This window comes from Emydura macquarii, unplaced genomic scaffold (assembly GCF_026122565.2).
Source record: "Emydura macquarii macquarii isolate MOO-44397 ecotype Brisbane River unplaced genomic scaffold, CSIRO-AGI_Emac_v2 contig_2473, whole genome shotgun sequence".
Taxonomy (NCBI): domain Eukaryota; kingdom Metazoa; phylum Chordata; order Testudines; family Chelidae; genus Emydura; species Emydura macquarii.
In genome coordinates, this window is record NW_027132610.1 from 35362788 (window position 1) to 35386857 (window position 24070).

Consider the following 24070-nt stretch of genomic DNA (forward strand, 5'->3'; position numbering starts at 1 on the left):
CAGCTACATTCTGGTTTGAAAGCATGATGTAACACAGGGCCTGTAACTCTGGGTTTTGTTTTCCCTTGTGATATATCGTCCCACTACACCCATTTTCTCCAAGATCATTTTTTTCCTCAAAGGCCTCTCTCACCTATCAGATACGATTTTATTTCATGGCTACTCAGATACGCTACTTCTAATAATATCTCCACTGCCGCTTTCCTTTTTTTTCCCCTTCCTATTTCACTTGCTGCCTATTACAATCAATGGTCTAGTTGGTGGAATGGATCAGGGACAAGTGAAAAGAGGGATGTGCATTCAGATTCCCTCTCCCTTTGTCATCACTATTGAACTCAGTAAAAATCTGTAACATGAATGACTGTACAAATAATTTGTGTTCATGTACTATTTAGTTCCAAATGATGCAACCTCACTATTTTATGCTTCTTCTTGTGCACAGGGCTGTAACAAGATAACCTCAAACAAAGTTTTAACAATGCTCTTCTGCTATGTAGATGGGGCAGCGTACTTTTTCTTGTAAACAGCTGAGCCTATCCTGCTACATCCCAGGACTATGTGTGGGAGGACATCCCAAGGCACAGTATACCATATGAAAAACACTCACAGTCTTTTCCCCTTTGCACTGGCAGCTAAGCTAAGTCAGAGCCTATTTACACAACATAGTTCTAGCCATATCATAGATGAGACCTACAGGGAACTACGTTTCCAGTGGCACACTCACTACAAAAAATGTGTGTCTGAAAATTTCAGTTCAATAATGTTCAAATGGGTTTGATGCTTTCCAAAATCCATTCTTCCCTTTTCAAATAGTAGATACTATTACATTAGGTACAGTTAGTTCCCAAAGGAATAAAATATGATCAAAGATTTTTTCCAGCTTTCATAGTCCCATATTGTTGCAAATCAAGAGCAAATCTGAAGCGAACATTTAGTTTGCCAGAGGCAAATTATGAACTCAGCTTTTTGCAGCTTATATTGCCTTTTGTTCTTATTTGATAACTCTTCAAACTAAGCCTAGGTTCTCTTCTCTGGTATACTGTCGGTAACAGTAGTGTTCCCCTCTGAATTCATTCTTTTCATCAAAATGATATGCAGCAATGGTGCACAATTTTGTATTCTTAGAAGTAACACTGATGGGCTTCAAAGAAAAACTAGAAGGAAAATTCAATTCCAACACAACAATCATTTCTTCTGTACTGCAACCTATTATAATTCAGACTAATAATTTAACTTAATTAATACAAAAAATCATGTTGGCCAATATAAAATGTAATGTATGTACCATACAGGTCAGAGTGCTACCACAAAGTTATTAATTCATAAAAATCTGTGAGGAAGAGCGCTGCATGATGCAGAATTCAATTTATCAAGAAAAAATCACTAAATAAAAGAAAGTCTCTGCAGTTTGGAAAGAACATTAAATGTTTTCCTAATATAATATTCTCCTTTCCTATGAAGAATCTATTACAGAGGAATAGTCTAGAGGTTGGCGTTCGGGTTGAATGACTAGGAACTCCTCATTTGTATCAGCAACCCAGTCACTGATACTTTCTGTAGCCTTAAGCAAGTAATTTAGCCAAAGTTTTCAAATAGAGTATTCTCTCCATCATTGGGGGTATAAGAAGTATTATGAGAGAGCTTGACTTGGAAATATTTTTATCCTGAATTCCAAACTAAAAAGGCAGAGATAATGAAAATTTTCTTCCCAGGTTAGTTGTTTGCTGCTGCTGATCTCCCAGGTGGATCTACAGACATATTTTTGTGTGGAAATGTACTACAAACAACATTGCTTTGGGGGCTCTTTTTTTTCTAACAACAGAGTGACAGTTTTTAGTAAATTTATATGTAGGTATTTACACTGCAAGCTGTCTGGGTCAAGTTTTGTGGTCTTTTTTTGTCTTGTACAATGCCAACCACAGTTAGAACAATTCTATTAAAACAATAATATAGATATAATAGCCTAAATTTTCAAAAATGATTAGTGATTTTGGGTGCCTCAATTTTTGGGTGTACAACATGGCATACATAAAGGGTCTTGATTTTTCAGAAAGTGTTGAACACTTGCACTCTGCAAGTCCAACTTTTCTTAAGGCATCTCAAGTTGGGCATCCAAAACTAAGGCAACCCAAAATCACTAATCGTTTTTGAAAATTGAAGCCAACATTTCCCCAGATTTGGATACTTTTTTAAAATTAACTGAAGTGCTTTATTATTTACGCATAACAAGTGTCCTAACATCAAGCTACCTCCCTCATGGGTCTTTAAAACCTTCCAAAAATTCACTTGCTTCATAATGCATAGTATTCTGATCACTACATGCCACTCTGTGTTTTTGTTCTGGATAGAACTGTGCTATATTGTACCTACTAATGTCATTGTATTGTACGTTTTTGGGGCAGTGAAGTGAATTGGTTGTTATTCTTAGCTCACGTGCGGTTCAGCATCATGAATGCCTATGGCATTGTCTTATTAACAGCAAGAATGAATGGTATAATTTATGGTATCTTTTCCATTACTGCATGTGCTACTCATTTAATTCAAACCTAATTTTGAAGCTCCTTGTGAAGTCAACAGCATGTGAGTTGTTTATTGTATAAAGGCTGTGTTAAATAAATTTTGAAATGTTTGCTTTTAACATTGAAGCCAAGAGCTAACTAAAATTCAATGATAGAGTGGACATTGACATGGATTACAAGAATACCCAGCTTAATAAATAATAAAATGTTTTAGAAGAGATATAAAACTTCATGAGTCAGGACATAAGACAATTCCTAAATATTAGTCGGTAAGAGAAGACTCTCCTGGACACCAGACATCATTTCTTCACACCTTCCTCTAAAGCACCTAGTGATGGCCATTGTCAGAGACAGTATACTGGATCCAGAGGGGCCACTGGTGTAATCCAATATAGCAATTCTTATGTAACAGCATATAACAGCAGTCTCTTTGAAGATGGAAATATGTTTCTTTACAGATTCACCCCAGCACACACGTCCATATGCACACTGAACTGTTCTTGTAGAATAGCTCATTAGCTGCACTGCTGGTAAAGATTTAAGATTACTGCAATATTTTTTTTGAAATATATATGTATATGTAGAGAGAGGGAATAAAAGTAGAGATACCAAAATCCTATTAGCTCAACCATTCCATCTTCCTCAGTTTACATCAGTGACCTTTGTTAATCCCATTTGTGTGAATAAAAAATAAAAGTCAACAGGGTGCTAGCTGGTGTCTTTTGTTCTCATTATATTATTAGATATACTAGTAAAAAAAATCAGAACATACAAGGGTAACTTTTCAGTCATGTGCACTGTGATTTAGCTCTGCGATGCCTGTTGAGATCAATGCATATCAGGGAAGGCCAGATTCTATCACCTTTAGTCACATTCTGCGAGTTGTTACATTTGTTTCAATCTTACTTCTGAGGTTAAACTTTATTCAGTGAAAGTAAGGGTGACAAATCTGGCTCTGCAAGATTAGTCTATAATGTATGGAGCTAGAAGGAGGGTTACCTGTGTGCTAGATTAACAAATTTAAACCTGTGTTTAGATCATGCCAATTATATGACAATATAACTCTTAAAAATCCATATTTTATAGAATATGTGGTAAAACAGATGAATTATTGGTGCAAGATGGCTGTGAAGATTACTACCAGGCAGATGATGTGACATCATTAATGACATTTACAGGAAACAGGAGATTTATTCAGCTCATGTTATCATTTTAATTAAGCAAGTTTCAGCTGACTGAATACGAATGTGAATCATATTTACTAAATATTTTGTCAAAAGACAGATTTACAATTTAAAAAGACATGAATAATCAGGGTAACAAAAAGGTAGTTAAATTGCTCTCTGATCAGTTGTTTAGCAGTCACTGACTTTACAACATTAACAAAATTTTCATTAGAGATTGTCTTTATTTAATCAAAGCTGATATAAACTCATTTCATGCATAACTGTTACAAATTTATTATAATTCCAAAGTTAACAACTGAGTAGCTAAACATATATCTTAGAAACATCCTTCTTATAAACCAGATACATGTCCTTCAGGTCTTCTTGGGCAGTTCAGTTTAGAAGTGTAATAATCTACAAACATTCTCTTCTTTGCAATATTTTTTTTTCTAGCCTGAATAAGCCTACCTTTCCTAGCTTTTCAGTAGCAATTTCTGCTCTTCATATCTTGTCACCAAGTCGTTATCTGATAAATAATTTCCCCAACCTTCCTTGTTAATGCATAGGTGTTGTGTATTTATTATTGTACATTAGTTCTTTATTCCAAGTGAATCAGATCCTCTGTTGCAGCCAAGAAGTACACAGCACAATTCAGGACCATAAGAGGAAGGAGAAAGTGCGGTTTTATCCTGATCCTGGATTATCTATACACATGATCAAATCCCTGGCACAAATTGAAGCAGCCAAATATTATTAATACATGTTTCTATGCAATGCCATAAGCACGTTTGGTGCTTTCCCAACAAAGGAAAGAGAGTGTCTCTAACCAAAAGTGCTTACAATCACAGGGCCCAACCTGGCCGCCCTTGATTTTATGAAAAGTCCCAATCTTGAGCTTGTGATTAAATGGTGAAGGTGGCAAAAATACTATGAGGGCAGCAGAGAGGAAAGATGTAGGTGACCACAATAAGACTAATTAATAGTTCTGGTTAGTAATGTACATCCTGGGTGGTATGCAATTTTCTTCTATTTTCTTAAACTGATTCTATGAAGAGGAAGGTAACATAAGAACTCAGGGAAGAAGTGAGAGACTAAGAAGAGGAGCGGTTGAATGGACAATTGGCTTTGAAAGGCATTTTTAGGTGTTGGAGGAGATAAGAAATAGAAATGCAAGCCAAAATATACATGAGAAATTGTAATGATATATGATTAATTCTCGTAACATTTTTCATGAGGCTATTAATGCTACAAAAGCATCAATAATTTGATTAACACAATTTTTTTTAGAAAGTTGTACATGCATTTAATGTGACATAATAGTGATGACTCCTCCTGGTTTGTCATTCTTACTGTGTATTGAAAGTGCTTGTGTAACTAGTTCAATTTAAAATATCAACCAGAAAATCAATATGAAATGTAATTAATGATTCCCAGTTGAAAGATTTAATCATGTACAATAGCTTTAAATCTTGCTTGTATTCACTATGGAAGCATAGCATACTCATGTTTTCTAAAGATATCCTGTTTATTTGCCTCTATGTGCCACTGATGAACTCAAGGTATCATGGCATATTTAATTATATTAAAATATGCCTCCAAATGCATTTATTTTTATATTTCCAGGAGGATTCTTTTTGCACACAATTATTATTTATGGTCTCGTTTTCTCAGGTAGAAATATTTCAGTATAGTACAGTCACTAGCACAATTGTATCAACGAGCTTGTTGATACAACTAGCCACTTAAACCTGAGTTGTCATGATAAATAGTATACAACAAAGGGGTAGAGGAGTAATGAAATCCATAGCAGTGTTTTGTATATACTTGTTCTTTACAGTTTTCTTCAATATGCACTTTTTCAGAAAAACTACATTTTTCTTTACAACAAGATGACATTTTGCTTCTTGAATAAATAATTCATGGAACCATAGATTGTTATAGATTTTCCTTTTGCTAAATACAAATCTTTTCAAAATTTGGAAAAATCAATAGCAGTAAAAGACAGCAGTGAATGTATTGTTCTTGAAAACATACCTGCCACGGATGATAGAAAACTTATTTAATTCATTGTTTTCCCAACTGATCTGAGTTTTATCCCATCATTTGTGTGTGTTTGTGATACACACAGAACTTAAGTTCTCAATTTGAAAAAGGACATTATTTTCCCATTTGCAGTCATTTAAATATTGCCCAGTAAATTGTTTCATTATCTGAGCCAAAATCTAACTAAAGTTTCTGACCTCTGAGAAATTAAAAGCCATTTCACAGGATAGTGTGTGGTAATCCTGCTGCACTGCTCCAGCTCTTTTGTGAGCTGCTGAGTGCCCTCACCTCCCACTGAGGTAATTGACTTTAATGAGAGATGAAAGTTCACCACCCTTCATAAAATTGGTCTTTTAGGCCTCAGTTCAGCAAAATACTAAAGTAAGCACTTTGGGCATTCATTCATGGAGGATTAGAATACTGGAATTTCATTATACGCTATTGATTTATATTCCAGCTCTAGGAGAGAATCAGCATAGACCTGGAGGAAATTACACTTAGTTGTACCCTGTATAATCATTGAAGTAAACTTGCAAAGAAATTTAAAAAAGAACTACCCAGTATCTTAACACCCAAAAAATTATACCTTTATAGACTCTTCTCTCTCACACGTGCATGCACGGACACATACACACACGGTGTGCTCTGGATTTAAGAAGGTTTTCCCAGCATGAGTTTGGGAATGAGGCTTTACATAGTAATGCAGTTCATCCCAAATGAGTGATAATAAAACCTTTATAACACACCCTCATGCCACATGTTACAGAGGAAGAAAACTAATTTAGAAATATTTTATTGGAGTTTTAAAATATTTTATTGGAACTATTTTTCATAACCCTCCACCTCTAATGCTAATTGCCTTTGTTACTATGGGTCCAGCAGAACAGGACTCAGAAGGAGCCATATAAACATCTACAATATTTTCTCAACAAAAAATATGACTAGCTTTTAAAACATGGACTCTCTAGCCTTACCAAGGCTAGAAGTGAATATTGGTTCCCCCATCCCGTGGAGATTAGTGCTACTTTGTAGCCTTATGGAGCCAAGCATACCAGACTTTAAAATTGGGACATTTTTATGTAAAATAAAGCTATCATTGATCTGGGACTGAATCATGCTTATCAGTGGCTTCAGGCAGGAAAGAAATTCCATATGTGCAGGTGGGGAGAAGACATATGTCTCTATATTAAAACAAACTGTTGCATTTAATTCCTGGGATAAAAGTAAAAAAAAAAATCTTGCAGTAAACTGTGTAAACTCAAATGAAAGGTGAATCTGAGAAAACAGAGGTCTGTGTTTAGAAATTTGGAAGTTATTTGTTCATCTAACCATTGATCTTAGTTCAAACTTCCAAATGTAGGCCTTTCAGGTATGTTATAAAATCATGGAGCCTCTCTCCCAGCACACACTCCTCCTCATGACCCTACTATGGAGTGAAAATATTGTAAGTATATTGATAAAGGCTCAGATCCTTTGAGACTGATCATTTTGGGGATGACTGCACACTTGTACAGTTCACAGCACAACATGGCTATGGCCTAGTTGAGGCCTCTTAGATGTACCAAGACAGGCTCTATCACAATATAAATATTGTTTCAGATCCTCAGATATGCCAGACTAATGGTGGCTTTAGTAAAACTGTACTCCTCCAACCCTTGGGGTTACTAGGAGCCAGTTTCTCCTTTTCATTTCAGCTAAAACAGCCTCAAGGTGAATGTTTGTGCTGCTTTTTTGACCAGCTTGCTGAGTACATGACATTTTTCAAAATTTTGTCATTTTAATGAAAAATTCATGCTTAGCATTTTGGATTGTTTTCAAAAGGTTTTCTGCCATTTTGACTCACTCTACATTCTGAAGTAGCAACATGAATAATTGAAGCTGAAACATAACTAACTCTGTAAATACATAAAGCCAATTCACTAAACCACAGAATCAGCAATAAACATTATTTCTCCAACTCCGTAGTAGAACTAGCTGTTGCTTGATTTCTGGGTGTTTAGTAATTGAATGGGGTTATAGGCTTGCCAACAGATCTGATCAGAAAATAATGAGGTTCTAGTCATGGAATCAGGCTCCTGAAGAGTTTTTACAGGGACCCCCGGGAGTGCACAACAGGAATGCTCACACTGATAATCGAATTTGTATAATTTTATAAGCTTTTATTAAGATAACATAAAATGATAGACAAATGACTGATTAAAAGAAAATGAATAATCAAATGGATAATGGGTAGGATTAAAGTCTTATTCTAAAGACACGTGATATATATATTTATATGATATGCTTTGGATTAATATATTTACACCCTTCCCTGATGACCTGGTTGAGAGAGATGTCCGGTTTCTCAACTCTTGAGTGGTGCGGTGGAGAGCTAGGCAATGCTAGGTTCATGCGTATTAATAACATATCCATATCCTTTCCAGATAGTTTGCTCATCTTACCTTTGTTATTTCTGACCCTTTCTGTGGGTTTTGTGGTGTACCTGTGAAGTTTACTTGGGGCATAAACTGAGGCAGCCCCCCTGTCTTGATGCCTCCTGACTTATCTAGAGTAAAGATTGTAACAATATATGTCTTATCCTGTAACTCCTCATTACTTATCTGGGCCAAAGGTACCGAACATATGTATGCTAACTGCTTTAGCTTTTATATAGGATGTGGCCTGTAAGGTACCTTGCATTACAGCTATAATTCTTTAACATGAATCTATGACTTTATTAAAATAAAACAACAATACTTAAATCTGTAAGGGAAGGTATATATGTGCAAGCAAGTAGGCTAGTCCTATAGGCTAATCAGTTCTAAGCAATCGTCTAAGGGCTACTCCCATTGAAAGCCATGGCAAAAATCCTGCTGAAGTCAAAGAGAGCAGTATCAGGGCCTAAACTGTGACTGTATTTTAACTCTGTCAAATATATTTGGCTGCAGTTTGTAAAGAAGGTAGTGTACAAAATAGCATTATGAAGTAAGCTCTCCAAGGCAGGGATTGCCCTTTTCTCTATGTTTGTGTAGTATCCAACACACCAGAGCCCTAGGCCCATTGGGGACCTTTGGGCACTACCATACTATAACTTTGGGCACTACCGTAATATACCATAATAATGTAATTTATGAGGTCTAAATTATATGACAAGGTCCTAGAACAGTGCAACAAGTTCCAGCACAATACTAAAACACTACCTCCTCCTAACCAGTACCACACCAGCTTGCCTCCTACCTTTCATATACTGGCCTAATGCAGCTTAGAAACCACACTTGGCCCCAGCCTATGTCAACTAATTGCTAAGTTCCCCTTCACCCTACAGAGGACATTGAATAGCACGGAGGAGAGGAGTTTTTTATGAAAATCTGATCAGAAGTGGTCACAAGTGGCTGAAGACAGGAAACTATTAAAGTTTAAACCAAGAAACACAGTAGATGTAGGTGATACTTACGGTAGGAGATACTTTAGGAAAATGTAGGAAGTAAGTGAGACAGAGATGTCTACCACTTCAGATCCCCTAAGGCACACAAAAGACAAGCCAGCATGTCTTGTGCCCTAGCCAGTCTGTCTTGGGTGATAGGTCCACCCTGGTGGATTTCCTAGGTTGTTCAGGGGAACTCCCTCTTGTGTGTCTTATTAGCTTCAGAGCTTGAGACGAAATAATCAAACAGGTTGTCACGGGGGTGGATTGGGGAGACAAAACCCTTTATTGCCTGCTCATTCCACCTCAACGCCGTGAGTAAGCAATGAGGGGGTTACTTTACAATTCTTTTATCCATAACAGTATGTAAATGTATACATTTTCAGCAACTCCCATAGACCCTTATTTGGTTACATTGACACCTATAAAATGAATATTAACAACTACATAATGAATATAATTATACCCGCCCCTGTTTGTTGTTTACAGGATTACCATACAGAGGTCAGGCACATCACCTTAAAACCTATACATTTTACACTAACATTCTTTGAAGTAAAGGTATGCTGGGGGAGAAGGAAGATAATGCTTCTTCCCACCAAGGCCTTACTCAGGAGTGGTGATAGTGATTTTATTAACCTCATTCCCAGCACAGATGGCCAGGAAGGGAGGAAAAGAAGAAAAAGATAACAGACTCTAACTAAAATTCACACCAATTAAAAGAAACAAGGTTTGCCCTTGCCTTGACCCCATTCCCTGTAGCTGAGGCCTAACCACTTGTCCAGCTTTTAACTCTTTACTCTCCTACAGGTACCAGTTCCACAGAGATCTTAATGTACTTTGGAAAATGATTAACATCTCTTCCAAAAGCCTCTCTCTGCCACTGGCATTTTCTTTGCTCTCTTTGACATATTCCTGTTTCCCACTCCAACAAGCCCCCCGCGCACTGGCCAGCCATCCTTGTGTCACAACAATACATTTATGAGGTAGCTTTACAAATGAGAGCAACACGATCATTTGCAAGGTAGCATAATGCCATACTAAACCGAACCTTGTGTATGTTAAAACAATTTGAGCCAACTAGGGAATTACAAATAATATTAATAGAAGATATAGTGTGCGAAATTATTCTGTTTTAGTTTAATGCACTAATGATCTTGTAAAACTACCATATCTTTTTCTACCAGAGGAAGTATGATATTTTAAATCTATCAGTAATTTACATAAAAATGCTCGCATATCCATTTCAAAACCTGCATGACTAAGAAATGCACATCACTGTATTTAGTGGTATTACTATACAGAATTGCATAGAAGTTGCAAGCGCCGACCATATAAAAGATAAAAGATCAGTTCTGTGAGCTATGCTTTGTAATATATCTAGTTAACATTGCTGTCCCAGTGCTTTTATAGCTGTGCTCTGATGGAAAAAAAAACAGAATTAAAGCCAAGAGAGTGCAACCCACTGAGTTTTTATGAGCCTTACTATTCTAACTGTTGTTTAATCTTTATGAAATTATAAATTCGATCAACAGGTATCTAAAAACAGTGGGGGGGAAACTCATGCTGATAAACTCAATGTACTGGAAACATGCCAAATTATTCAGTGTTAAATAAGAACAGTATTAAAGGTCACATGAGAAATGCAAATTATAGAAGACTTTGGAATGTAATCCGTCCTAGTTGTCCCACTTGACTTGGATGCTGGGAAAAAAAACTTTTAATAGGGTTGCTGGGGAGGGTAAGCAGGGTAGGGTCAGGATCCAAGAGTACAATAGACTGAGAGGGAAGAAAGGAAAGCAGCGTGTGAAAAGGAGGATCGGGGACTAAACAAATGTATTATAGATTTGGAGTCAGATTCTGCAGGGCACCTCAGCACAGAACTCTCAGACCAGAGAGAGGGTGGGGTCTAAGTTGAGTTTAAGTAATCTTTGTACCTTCCTGATTCTGGGAAGTTCTCGGGGCTGAAGAATTTCCCAGAGTAATAGAAAGCGCTCTGGGGGCCTAAGTTACAGCAGCCTCCATGGGCTACCCTTTGAGCTGCAGTGTTGCCTAGAATGTCTACAGTAATGCATGCTCTGTCCCTGCCCAAACACACCTCCTACCCTGAGCCTTGTCCCCAGCACGCATGGTCCTTGGAAAGCAGCCTTATGGCTCACCAGCACAGTGCCTATATTGGGGAAGCCTCCCCTAGCCTGAACTGGGGCTTTTATGTTACCTGTATGTCACTCTGGCCCTTTGATCTGCTTTAAGGAGCCCAGATTGGTGGTGAGATCCTCACCAGCATAGCAGCTGAAATTCAGACTCAGAATTATAAAAGTCAGTGCATAGCAGTGCTGGTAAACAATCTGGTGGTGCTAAAAGCAGCCTTGGAATATGAAGCATCTGATATTGTACTGGGGGGGTTCCCATCTATGATTTGTATGTAAAAGTATATATAAATATAATCCACTATGGTTATTCTACAATGTATTTAAAGAATATCTATTTTATCAGGAGCAAAAGTAACAGCTGTAGAATTCACTCAAGAAAAAATGACCAGAGGGGCTGATCAGAAGTCCATGGTCATTCAGATGGGGACAAGTAATCTTGAAAATAGATCTTTGGTTTTGAAAATTAGGTTTATGATACTGACAATAAGGCTAGAAAGTTTCTCAGTCATATTTTCCAGTGCATTATTACAAGTATTAGAAATATTGGAAAAGAGAAACTGAATTTTCTGTGTAATAGGCTGCTTTGTATACATGTTGTATTTGACTGCTGATGCAATGAGGAACGGTAGATCAGTGAAGCATTATCTTGAGACTAGGTAAAGATCTATATGGAAGACGTGATGTGCACCTAAAGAGAAAAAATTCTTAATATGCAGGTTGACAGAAAAACAAGCAGCAATAGTTTCAAACTAACATCAAAGGAATTGGAAGCTACTGGAAGTAGGAAGCTGATGAAGATGCATGTTATATATAGTAAGTTACACACAAAAAAATTACATTCAAAGAAAATTATTAAATTTGCAAAGTCAAGCACTCAAAAGTTAAAATTAAGAGTACTGGTGCAATTGTAATCCAGCCGTTCCCTCCTGTATGTGTGTACATTATGTGGAGTCAAAGAATTAATCATAACATTGATTAATAGAATGCCTGGTCTGAAACTGGTCATAGAAGGCCTGGCCTGAAGTTGTAGCCTGAAACTGAAATAAAAGCCACAGGCTAAACCATTAACAGAATGCCTCAACTGAAATTAAGATAAAGATGTTAAAATCCCACAAGAGGTCTCTGAACCACACCCGAGATGCAAGTTCTCTGTTATAAGCCTTAAGCCTTTTGAAGTCTGTGAACAGACTTCACCTGTTTTGATAAGTACCAGTACCTGCCCCCCTTTGTCTTACGGGCCCCATAGAAACGCACTCCATACAAATTAGCATTTGAACAGGTATTGTGTAACCACTCATCTTCGGATGTTAGCCAGGGTCCCTGAAAACTACATTGAATACTCAAGTGACTCATTGGGCATTCCTGTGAGGGCAGCTGGTGTTCCCCACTGTGCATTGTGATTGTCTTTCCTGTTAAGTATAAACTGTTAATCAAATTCCACTATACGATCAACATGTAAATGAACCTAAGCAACCTCTATATAAGTTTTGTATCTGGTAGCCAGGTGAAGTACATTTGCCCAGCATCCAGACATGCTGCTTGACTTCCCTATAGCCACCTGGGTTTTCTCTATGGCTATAGTATTCCCCATAGCTATGGTTATGTGACTGTGTGTGTGTCACAATTAAAGCTGCACCCGATCCAACTCTAAAATGTAGCAGTGTGATTCTTTTCTATGACAATTATGATACAGTCTTTAATTACATGATTACCTATACTTTTTTCTAGAGGATCCATGCCTCTTTCAGTGCACAGAATTGATGATGCTAACTTAATGAGCAGCTATTCATTAATTTTTTCCTCCCCATTGTTCAATCAGTTGCCCTAAATCTTATGGATTGCAAAGTATTCAAACTCAGCTCTGAACACAGAATTATTAATTTCCTCTGTTTTTTTTTTTCTATGTCCACCTCACTATAATATCTGACTGCTTTACAAACATGAATTACTTTATCTTCACAACATCCTTGTGAGCTGAGGGCTTGGTATTATCCCCATTATAGACAAGGTACCTGAGGCCCAGAAAGACCAAAAGTCTCCAATAAGTTTGTGTCCCCAATCTGAGATATTTTGGACATGATTTTTCAGAGCATTTTATGTGTTCAAAACACAGCCCACTATTGGTCTCATTTGCAGCTGTGAGTGTTCAGAACTTCTGCAAATCAGATCCCATAATTATCAAATTGGGTATCCAGAAAAAGAGGAACACGCAATTAGTGACTACCTGTGAAAAGTTTGGTTTACATGACTTGCTCAGCATCACACAGGATCTCTGGCAGAGACAGAGATAGAATTCAATTCTCCAGGGCAGCATTCAATCACCTTACCAATGAGATCATCCTTTTTATCTTCCTCCAATCCCTTGCTTAATTCCCTACACACTTTCCAGCTAGTGCAACAAATGAGGGAGGGGTCCTAACGACAAAACCCTCCTTCACTACACAACCCTGATTCATCCACAGAGTACATCCATCCTGTGTACTGGGTAAAGCAGGGGTCCAGTGGAAAAAAAAATTAAGTGATTATATAATTCAAGACTGTGTCATAAGGCCTATTCACAAGGATGATAAATGAACATTACTTTTGTGCGTAATTTCCTAGGTTTAAAAAAAATTAAACTGAAAAAAACAGAAATTCCATTATATTCCATCATATTAACACCCATATATGTCATAAGCATGGCTGGAAACTTTAGATACACCACATGTATTTCTGCCACTTGAACTAATGGATAGCAGTAGTAGGTTGTCATCCTCTTTTCAGACCATCATTGTACAGAGATGACACACATACTTTCCCAGTATGTTTTAGAGATATTTGCTGACATCAGAGGAATGGTGAGACTCATGAATCTTGGATTTTATTCCAGGCTGTAGAGGGGACTGTGTTCTACTGAGCACAGATTCTTCTGCCCATTCTCTTCAAGCTTGGCCCCTTTTACCCATCCACTCTGACTTGTCCCAGTCCTAATCCTATCACTTCACTGCTTTGTACAAGTACCATTCATCTTGCCTGCCCAGTCCCAGATGCCATACATCAGGCTTCTCATTCCAGTCCTTGTCTCCCTCATCTCCCCCTCCGCTGTCTGAGTCCCAGTTCTCCTTTCCCTGCTCTCATCCAATCTCAGTTTCCTCCTCACCCTTTCCTCAGCTCCTACTCCCAGACTCCCTCCTTCCTGGCTCCTTGCCCCTTGCTTTGTCCAGCCAGTTCCAGTTCTCCCCCCACATCACAGCTCATTAGCAGATCTGTCTTACCTCCCCACCACCCACATCTGTTCCCTTCCATTGGTTCCTCATCCCAGCCTCCTTATCCAGCCAGCCCCAGCCCCACCACCAGCTTTTTGTCCATTCTCAGTGTTTCTCACAGTTACCTCGCTCCCAGTCCCCCACTATTTCCCTCCCAGCTCCCAGAATACCAGTGCCCTTGCCCAATAGTCCCAGCCTTCCCTCCCTCCGTCATAGCTTCCCATTCCAATCTCCTTGCACATACAGTCCCAGTTCCTCTCACCCACTTAAAGGGGAGCATTATAGCAAACCAGCAGGTGCCTAGGACACTGGCAACTATTGAGATGAACTATCAGTTATTTTGCTTATTGCTTATTTGCTTATTTCTAGGACTAGTCATTTAATTTATTTTCTTTTGTGTGACCTAGTTCAGCTAAGGCAAAGCTGGAAGGCAGGAGGGGAGAACATAACTCTGTGTCCTTCTATGTCAGAGGTGAAAAGCAGGCATTCGGAATATGTTCACACCTGCCAGACTAACGACTCAAAATCACATAACTGCATCCTGTTTTGACATTCTTTGTAACCTTTGTCTTTGCTTGACAATTATTTCTATTTGATCAGCTATGCAATACTTTTTTGATTGACATTTTGTAACTTTTTTGGAGTATAAAAAGCTTGGGGTCAGCGGATCACTTCACGGACATATTAAAAGATCTCCAGGCACAGTCAGAAGCACCAGCCATTCGGAAATCTATGACTGATCCACCCAAAGACTGTCTCAGGCTTGTGCTAATATCTATTGTTTGTGTATATGTTTAAGACTAATAATTGGAGACATCCAGAGAAAGCATTCTGATGGAAATTGCTGTGGACCATTAAGTAAAACTTTAAAGTTAAAAGCACTTGTTTTTTTATCATCCATATAGCAGGCAGAGGTACTGTGTTTCCTTTGGTTTATTTCCTGATACCGACTCCCAGAGACTAAGAGTTACTGGGTCGAGTAATCCTGGGTAACACACTGTAGTCCCAATATCACCAAACTACTTGTCCCAATCTACTCCTTTCTTTCTCCCCAGTCCATCTTCTGTCCTCTCTGCATTTGAATCAAATAAATTCCACCTCCAGGCTGCCTAGGTCCCAGCAGGACAGGAGCATGCTCATTCACTCTGTAGGGAGTGAGCATGCCCAGTGAAGATGGAGTCTTCAGAAATTTTAGCTGTTAAATTCTAAAAAGTCTCTACTGAGCATGTGCAAACTGCAATTTTTCAAAGGCTTATCACAGGTAATTTGGGGAAGTGGTTTTGCTCTTATGTTTATGGTAATGACACAAATACCTAAATTAAAAAAAAAAAGTTTATTTATATCAGTGGCAGTGTAACTTTACTATGACAGCAGTTGGTATCCAGATATATCAACAGTTACGCATCTCTAAATCTACGTAGCCATTACCATGACATTGCTGCTTAATGGATAATCCTTGTGTATCATTTGTGTTTGCAGCTGTTGGGCTGGACTTGAGAGCTTACCTTTTATTAATATTTTGTGCCTTTTGGGATTTCAGGATTTGTGGGGTGATAGGCTGACTGTGTTAGAGGAACTTTGAAGTTGTATTACCACAAGAATTTTTTTTTTTTAAACAGTGTGTAAATGTCTAAGCAACTCTGTGAACCAGATCGGAGGCATGGGTGTGGGTTTATTCTCTTGTGATCCAAGTTTTCATTTTCATTTTCACTAGCTATGTTATAAGGTTTGATGTACTATCTTCTGGGAAATCCTGAGATTAGCAAATCTGCAGTCTAGAGCACTTCAGTGTTTTGGTACACGTTTGAATAGCCTTCATTATGAAAGATAAATTGTGATTTCAGAAATATATGTTAAGCAAAGTTAGTGCTCGCTCCCTATTCTTTAAATCATTCAGTCTTCTTTTTTGTCTTTTAGAAATATTTTGAAGGATAAAAATATATAAGGAAAGATGAAAAAAAATAGTATAAACAATTAAAAACAAGCAAACTATCCCTTTTCTAATACATATCAGTAGAGAAAAGAACAATAAGACAGTGAGAACTGTACATCTAAACACGGTGTTGTTGACTTAGATTAAGAGTAAAACAAGTTTATTTTAAAAAAAAAGGATTTTAAGTGAGTTCAAGTATAAGAGACAAAGTTTGAAATCATTACCAGCAAATATAAGTGAAAACACACATTTAAAAGTCTAAAACTTAGTCTAGCAAGTTTTGGTTTCACCTAAGAAAACAAAGGCAGCAGCATCTTTAGGCCTTTCTCACCCACTGTCTTCCAGCAAGATGCTGACTGCCCCCTATTCAGTCAGATCTTTTCTAAAGGCCTAATTTTGATGATGCCTTTGTTTTCTTCGATGAAAGAGATAACCTGGGGTTCTCTGCCCCTTTCTTTCATAGTCTTTGAAGTGGATTCTTCTGAAGGATAACCCTCAAAGTAAAGTTTACTTAAGCTGTGAGGAGGTTGATATGGATTCTTGTGGTGAAAAAAGATTCATGCTCTTTCTTCCCCAACCTGTGTTTGCTGAAATGCAAATTGTTCTGTTTCCTGCCATTTCCTCCCTCTGCTCTTGGTGATCCTGTTTACTACTTATATGAAAATTGAGGTACACATCCCTTTGAATAGGATAGACATGTCTAACTAATTTTGCATAGGAAGTACTGCCTGGGTTTGAACATGTGTAAATAATATCATACAATGTTGCTACATACATTTCACCAAGATATTATTGACCAGAAAATTATTAGTTTTCAAATGATATCTCACCTGACATATTTTGAACAAGATTACTACAATAGTGTGTAGGATGTGAATACACAGGTGCTTTGGTTTACTTCTGTATAGGCTTCTCTTTTGCACAAAGGTTCCCCAGTTCCAAATAAGCCTAAACCCCTTCTCTGAACACCATCATCTCATCCACGCATTGAGACCCTGCAGTTCTCCCTGTCTAACTGGCCCTGCATGTGGAACTGGAAATATTTCAGAGAATACTATCCATTGAGGTCCTGGACTTACCTAGCAACCTAAATTGGCCTCCGGGACCTTTCTCCTATTTTCCCTATGCCATTGGTACCTACATGTACCACAGCCGCTGGGTCCTGCACATAAGTTTATCTAGGTGTCTTGAGAGGTTCTCAACATTTGCACCTGGCAGGCAAATTCACCAAGCATTTCTCCTGGTCATCACAAATCCAGCCATCTAATTACTAATAATCAAATTCTCCATTACTGTTATATATGTGTTCCTAATAACTGGGGTCGTCTCCCCAGGAGGGGTATCCTCAGTGTGAGAGAATACCATAATATCATCTGGAAGGAGGGTCAGAACTATGGGATCATTTCCCTTCACTCTAGTTTGATGTTATCCTTACCTGAGACATTCATCTTCCTCAACAGCACAGAGGCTGTCAGACTGGAAGTGGAACTGCTCTAGTGTATCCCTAAAAGTCTCATCTATGTACTTCTCTATCTCCCTTACCTACTCCAGTTCAGCCTCAGTTCTGGTCTCAAGAGCCTGTACTCTGTCTCTGAGGTCCATAAGTAGCTTGCACTGAATCATAGCTCTAGACCCTCCCTCACAGGTGTTTGACCAACCTATTCTAAAAATCTCCAATGATGGAGATTCCTAGGCAATTTATTCCAGTGATTAACTACCCTGACAGCTAGGAAATTTTTCCAAATGTCCAACCTAAACCTCCCTTGCTGTAGTTTAAACCCATTGCTTCTTGTCCTATCCTCAGAGATTAGCAAGAGCAATTTTTCTCCCTCCTCCTTGTAATAACCTTTTATGTAATTGAAAACTCTTATGTTCCCCTTCAGTCTTCTCTTTTCCAGACTAAACAAACCAATTTTTTTTTAATCTTTCCTCATAAGTCATGTTTTCTAGACCTTGAATCATTTTTGTTGCTCTCCTGAACTTTCTCCAATTTGTCCACATCTTTTCTGAAATGTGGCACTGAACTGAATGGGACACAATACTCCAGTTAGGGCTTTATGAGTGTGGCATGGAATGAAAGAATTACTTTTTGTGTCTTGCTTACAACACTTCTACTAATACATCCCAAAATGATGTTTGTGTTTTTGCAACGTTACACTGTTAACTCATATTTAACTTGTGATCCACTATAACCCCCAGATCCCTTTCCACAATACTCTTTCCGAGGCAGTCATTTCCTATTTTGTATGTGTGCAATTGATTGTTCCTTCCTAAGCGGAGTACATAGTATTTATCCATATTGTATTTCAACCTATAATTCAGACCATTTCTCCAATTGTCCAGATCATTTTGAACTTTAATCCTATTCTCCAAAACACTTGCAACCCCTCCCAGCTTGGTATCATCTGCAAACTTCATAAGTATAATTTCTATGTCATTATCCAAATCGTTGTGAAGATATTGAACAGAATCGGATCCAGAACTGATTTCTGCAGGCCCCACTCAACATGCCCTTGCAGCTTGACTGTGGACCATTAATAACTACTTTTTGGGAATGGTTTTCCAAGCAGTTTTGCATCCTCCTTATATTGGCTCTAGCTAGGTTGTATTTCCCTAGCTTGTTTATGAGAAGGTCATGTGAGAAAGTATCAAAAGCCTTACTAATGTCAAAATATACCATATCTACTGATTGCCCCCGCATTCCCAAGGCTTGTTACCATGTCAAAGAATGCACACATACACCACCTCATACGTGCTGCATTCAGTGAAAAAAACTGGATAGCCTCCACTCTGCTGCTGGATTTCTGCCTGCATTATTTTTCTCTTGTAGGTTTTTTGTTTGTTTCTTTGTTCTTTTTTATTTATTTATTTATTTATTTTTTGGTGGAGGGGGGAAGATTGGGGGGGAAAGTTATTAGCTTAAATGTAAAGCATGTTTGTTAGGGGTATCTGACTCCCATGCTGCCTCTCTAAACACTCATAAAACTCTCCTGTTCGCTAGCCCTTCTGATTGCTTAGGAGCTGGCTTTTTAAACCCCCTGTTCTCCTTGAGTTAGCCCCACCTCCTTGTCAAGGGATTAGGGATCAAAGGATAGAGGCTAGGGCCTTGTAGGAAAACCCTCAACCTTGCCTAGCAGTCCATTATGCTCATCACACAGCCCCCGCAAACAGACCACACTATAAACTTAAATCAGGCAGGCACATGGCAAACAAGCAAGCAAGGACACAAACAAAATAATAGACAACAAACTCACTCCAAGGGATTAGGGATCAAAGGATAGAGGCTAGGGCCTTGTAGGAAAACCCTCAACCTTGCCTAGCAGTCCATTATGCTCATCACACAGCCCCCCGCAAACAGACCACACTATAAACTTAAATCAGGCAGGCACATGGCAAACAAGCAAGCAAGGACACAAACAAAATAATAGACAATAAACTCACTCCAAGGGTAATGTAGTTGCTACTCCTTCATCTGGAGAACTCCCTGGGAAAACTTTTCTGTTTACTGCTCTTGTTGTCTAGAATCAAGACAAAATAAAATTTTTCTTACTAATGATTTTTTTAAAAATAAATTATGTTTAATTGTGATTATTTTGACTCTTGAGCTTTTTAGGGTATGCAATATTAACTTATTCAAGTTTTCAAAAATCATGAGGCAGCCCCTTCTGTGACCCCTATGATCACATCCTACACAGCATTCTAATAATCTCAGTACAAAATATGCCTTGTGAGAAATCATTTGAAAACTAATAACTCACTGGTCAATATTATCATGATGAAATGTATATAGTAACATTATATGTAAAGTTATACAAGTTAAAATCATGGCTGAAGTGTGTTTACCAAACAAGTCTCGGGAGTGGGCAAACCAGTTTCTCAAAACAAAAGAGAAGCTGTTGCTTCTAGCCATGTGTCATGAAAGCTAATGGGAAATCACCTACCAAGTGGCTGTTGTTTCGCAAGGAAGGGGGGCAAGAACAAACAGATCTGAATCTCAGCAAATGACAGCATGGAACCTCTTTCACCTCCAGACTCTGACTCGAACCTCACAACAGGAATGAGCTTCATCTATGGCTAACCCTCAGGAAAATACATTTCAAAAGGTGACTGAACTATAATAGTGAGGAGCAAAAACATGCAAAGTTATCTCTTCCTATCCATCTCTCGCTCTCTAACCTTAAGATGACATAAGAAACAATCCCATTTCAGTTTGGAAGAGATCCTCACCTTAGATTTTGGTCAACCCTGTTGCTGGGAGAATGTGGTAAAAAATTTATCCTGAATCTAGTCTAGCTTTTTAAGCTTCAGTCCTAAGAAGTGTTTTATCTTTATTTCTCTTGTAACCATTTTTGACTTCAATGCCTTGTACTTGTACTCACTTAAAACCTATCTTTCTTATAGTTAAATAAATTTGTTTTGTTCTTTAATTAGACCTAGTCCAGTGTTGTGAACTCTGTTGGTAACTCATTTAGGGTGGCAAATTTATATATTGATCCCCCTAGAGGGGCAACAAACCTACTATATCTGTATTGTCCAGGAGAGGACTGGACAGTGCAGAAAACATGTTCTGGGGAAAAATCTGGGACTGGGAGTGTGTTTGGGTCACCCTGAAAATGGTAACCAGACTGGTGGAACCCAGAGTGTGACTGATGTGTGGCTGGCAGGCTGCAGCTATACATAGACACTCAGGGTACTACCTGCATGCTGGAAGGCTGTTTGTAAGCAGACAAGGTGGGAGATACAGTAGGAAAACATTGTTAGGTACTCAAGTTTGCAGGGCAGGGCTGACTGGTCACTGGACACCTCACTGGTCTGGATTGCACTCTGAAATGTACCTACCCCCACATAAAATCATGAGATTTAATAATACATTATGGAGTTTTCTTGTGATCTCTGGTTTTTGAGTCTTTATGGCTCCCATTTTCTAACTTTTTTCTGCAACCACAAGATCTAGAAACTTAGAAAATAAAATCTGAGATCATAATTTAATTACATGGACTCCTGGACATGAGGCTTTAAAGAAAAGCACACCAGATATGAGACTCATGATAAAATTATGAGAGTTGGCTACACTGGGTGGACAGTAGCTCCGTTTATTTTATTTTCAAAGGCACATATGGCAGTTATGGGCCTAACTGCCACTGATTTTTCCTTTGTGTCTTTGAAAACCTCCACCTTAATGTTTTTTGTCAGCTTTAAGAATCTGGCTTGGTCCCCTTAAATATATCATTTTAGCCTTCTTTACTAATGTGTGTGACACAGTTCTCTCTCTCTCCTCTTTAAAAAAAGAATACATCTGTATTAATCAAATATTTGTGACTTTGTAAATAACACAGAAGACAATATGGTCTCTACATGCAATCTAAGGGTCAGCTCATTCTCTAGACATTTGCTTGCAGAGGGGACTTTCCCTTTGATTCTGCATGTTATCTCTTCCTCTTAATCCCACAGAAGCCCCTCTGTGGAGACTCTGCTTGTGTGTTGGAAGGTTCTGGGAGGTGAGTGGACATCAAGAGCTGGTAAGTCTCTGCTACGTTCTACCTTGAAGCTCTCAGAGAAAGCCAGAGTAAGTTACTGCAGACAGAGAGAACCTGATTCTGATTTCCCCAATCATGGTTTTACCTCAGAGTAACGCACTTAGTATCAATAGTTACTCCTGATTTGCACAAGTGTAAAAGAGGAGAATCTGGCCCAGAATCTGCAGTAACTTATGCTACTTCCTTTCAGTGGCCTGAAATATTTCCTTAAAGCTGATGCTGATGGGGAGCTCCTTCACATGTTACTCAAGGAATGAAGAGAACAGAAATGAGTCAGGCAGCAGCACTGAGGTAAACTTGCTCAGAAATTTCTTGCCTCCAGCAGGTATCAGGGGCATCTGTAATGTTATACAGTTTGAACTGCTCAGGTTCTTCCATAGTGTGGGAAAGGGGGCAGTACAAACCGCCTAATAATAATCTGTATTTGTCTGTCATATTAGATATGGGCATTATACTACACCACGTTAGCTGTAGTAGTACATTTGAATGCAGTTAACAAAATCTTACATATCCATGTGATTTTTAAAAAAAAGTTCTTTTGTATTTGTCAATCTATTGATTTGTATTACAAGAGTATAATTCTTAAACAAAGGCAAGACTGAAAGAGTGGATGGTAATGTAGGAAATACCTTTGACTAAAAAGGTCTGATAAAGAACAATCGGATACAGGTAAAGAGTAAAAAAAAAAAAATACTACTTTTTATTTTTTTTAACAGGTTTGCAAAGCTGGGCACAACTCCAGAACAAAAATCTATTCTGAAAGGAGCGCACCCCTCCTTTATTATTCAGCAGTATATATTTTCTATCCCGGCCGAAAGAATCCCTCCCTTTGTTCCCCATTGGCTGGGTACTAGAAGGTTTACACCTTTCGCGACCGCCTACTACATACATGGTCTTTTTCATACAAACGTCATTCCATGTTCATGCTAATGAACCAATTTTCTATGCAGGGTGTGCGATAATATTCTAACACCTCATTACGCATGCGTCTTTTAAGGTGCCTTTTTGACCTTTTTCTAACGGGATTGTTTAGTCAAGGGTTTTTCCTTTCAAGGAAGATAACTCCCGACTACTGGGCCCGTTAATTAACCTAGGTTGGCACATAGCCTTAGCAAAAGCAGGAAGGGGGGTAGACGTTGATTTCTACATCTTGTGGTTTGCCCTTTATCTGTATCCAGGCGCTTGATGTCTGTTCGGCCTTCAACTTCTTCTTTATCTATTAACCCCCCCCTTCTTTTCTTTCTCACACATTTCTTAGGCTTGAAGCTGATTAAGTAACTTTCTAAGTTAATATATGCATATAGCAAAAATATTACTTTTCTATATCTACAACTATTTTATTTCTTTTAGACTCTTAACTCTTTCAGTAATGATCACCATTCCTCATCAGACTTCCAGTCTTAGCTTTATTTATATTAATAGCATCTAGATACCCCACTTGGGTTTGGGACCTTGTTTTGCTAGGCACTGTACACATTTATACTGAAAGACAGTCCCTGCCCTGAAGATTTCATAATCCAAATAGATAAAAGTTGGAAGGGGGAAAACAGAGACAGAGAAGTTCAGTGTCTTCCCCAAGATCACATAGCAGGTTAGTGTCAGATATGAGCTCAGATAGAACCCAAGAGTCCCAATCCCAAACATTATCCAATAGATATATGCTTCTGCACTGCAAATTAATCTCTTGGGTTTAGGGTTTTTTAAAAACAAACCTGAAGCAAACTCCCATTTTTGTTGATCTATTCAATATGATTATCATGTTGTCAGTCAAAATAACTTAGTAGCAGTGCTGAAATGTTGAATATAAGTGTGAAGAATACAATAATATTTTCAACAAAAGCAGTGTTGAGAGTTTGTCCCATTCTTCTTCCTTTAAATGAATTGTTACATGACCCAGATCGCTTTCTTATTTATACACCTTAACATTTGTCTCATACATATTTCAATAGGGTTCTGGTTTGTTCTCTGTGCTTCAGAATATGAATAACAATGGATGAAACCATGCAAAAAATGGGTCTATTAAGAACATCCAGATTATCAATACATCAAGATCATATCAAATCTGAGATTT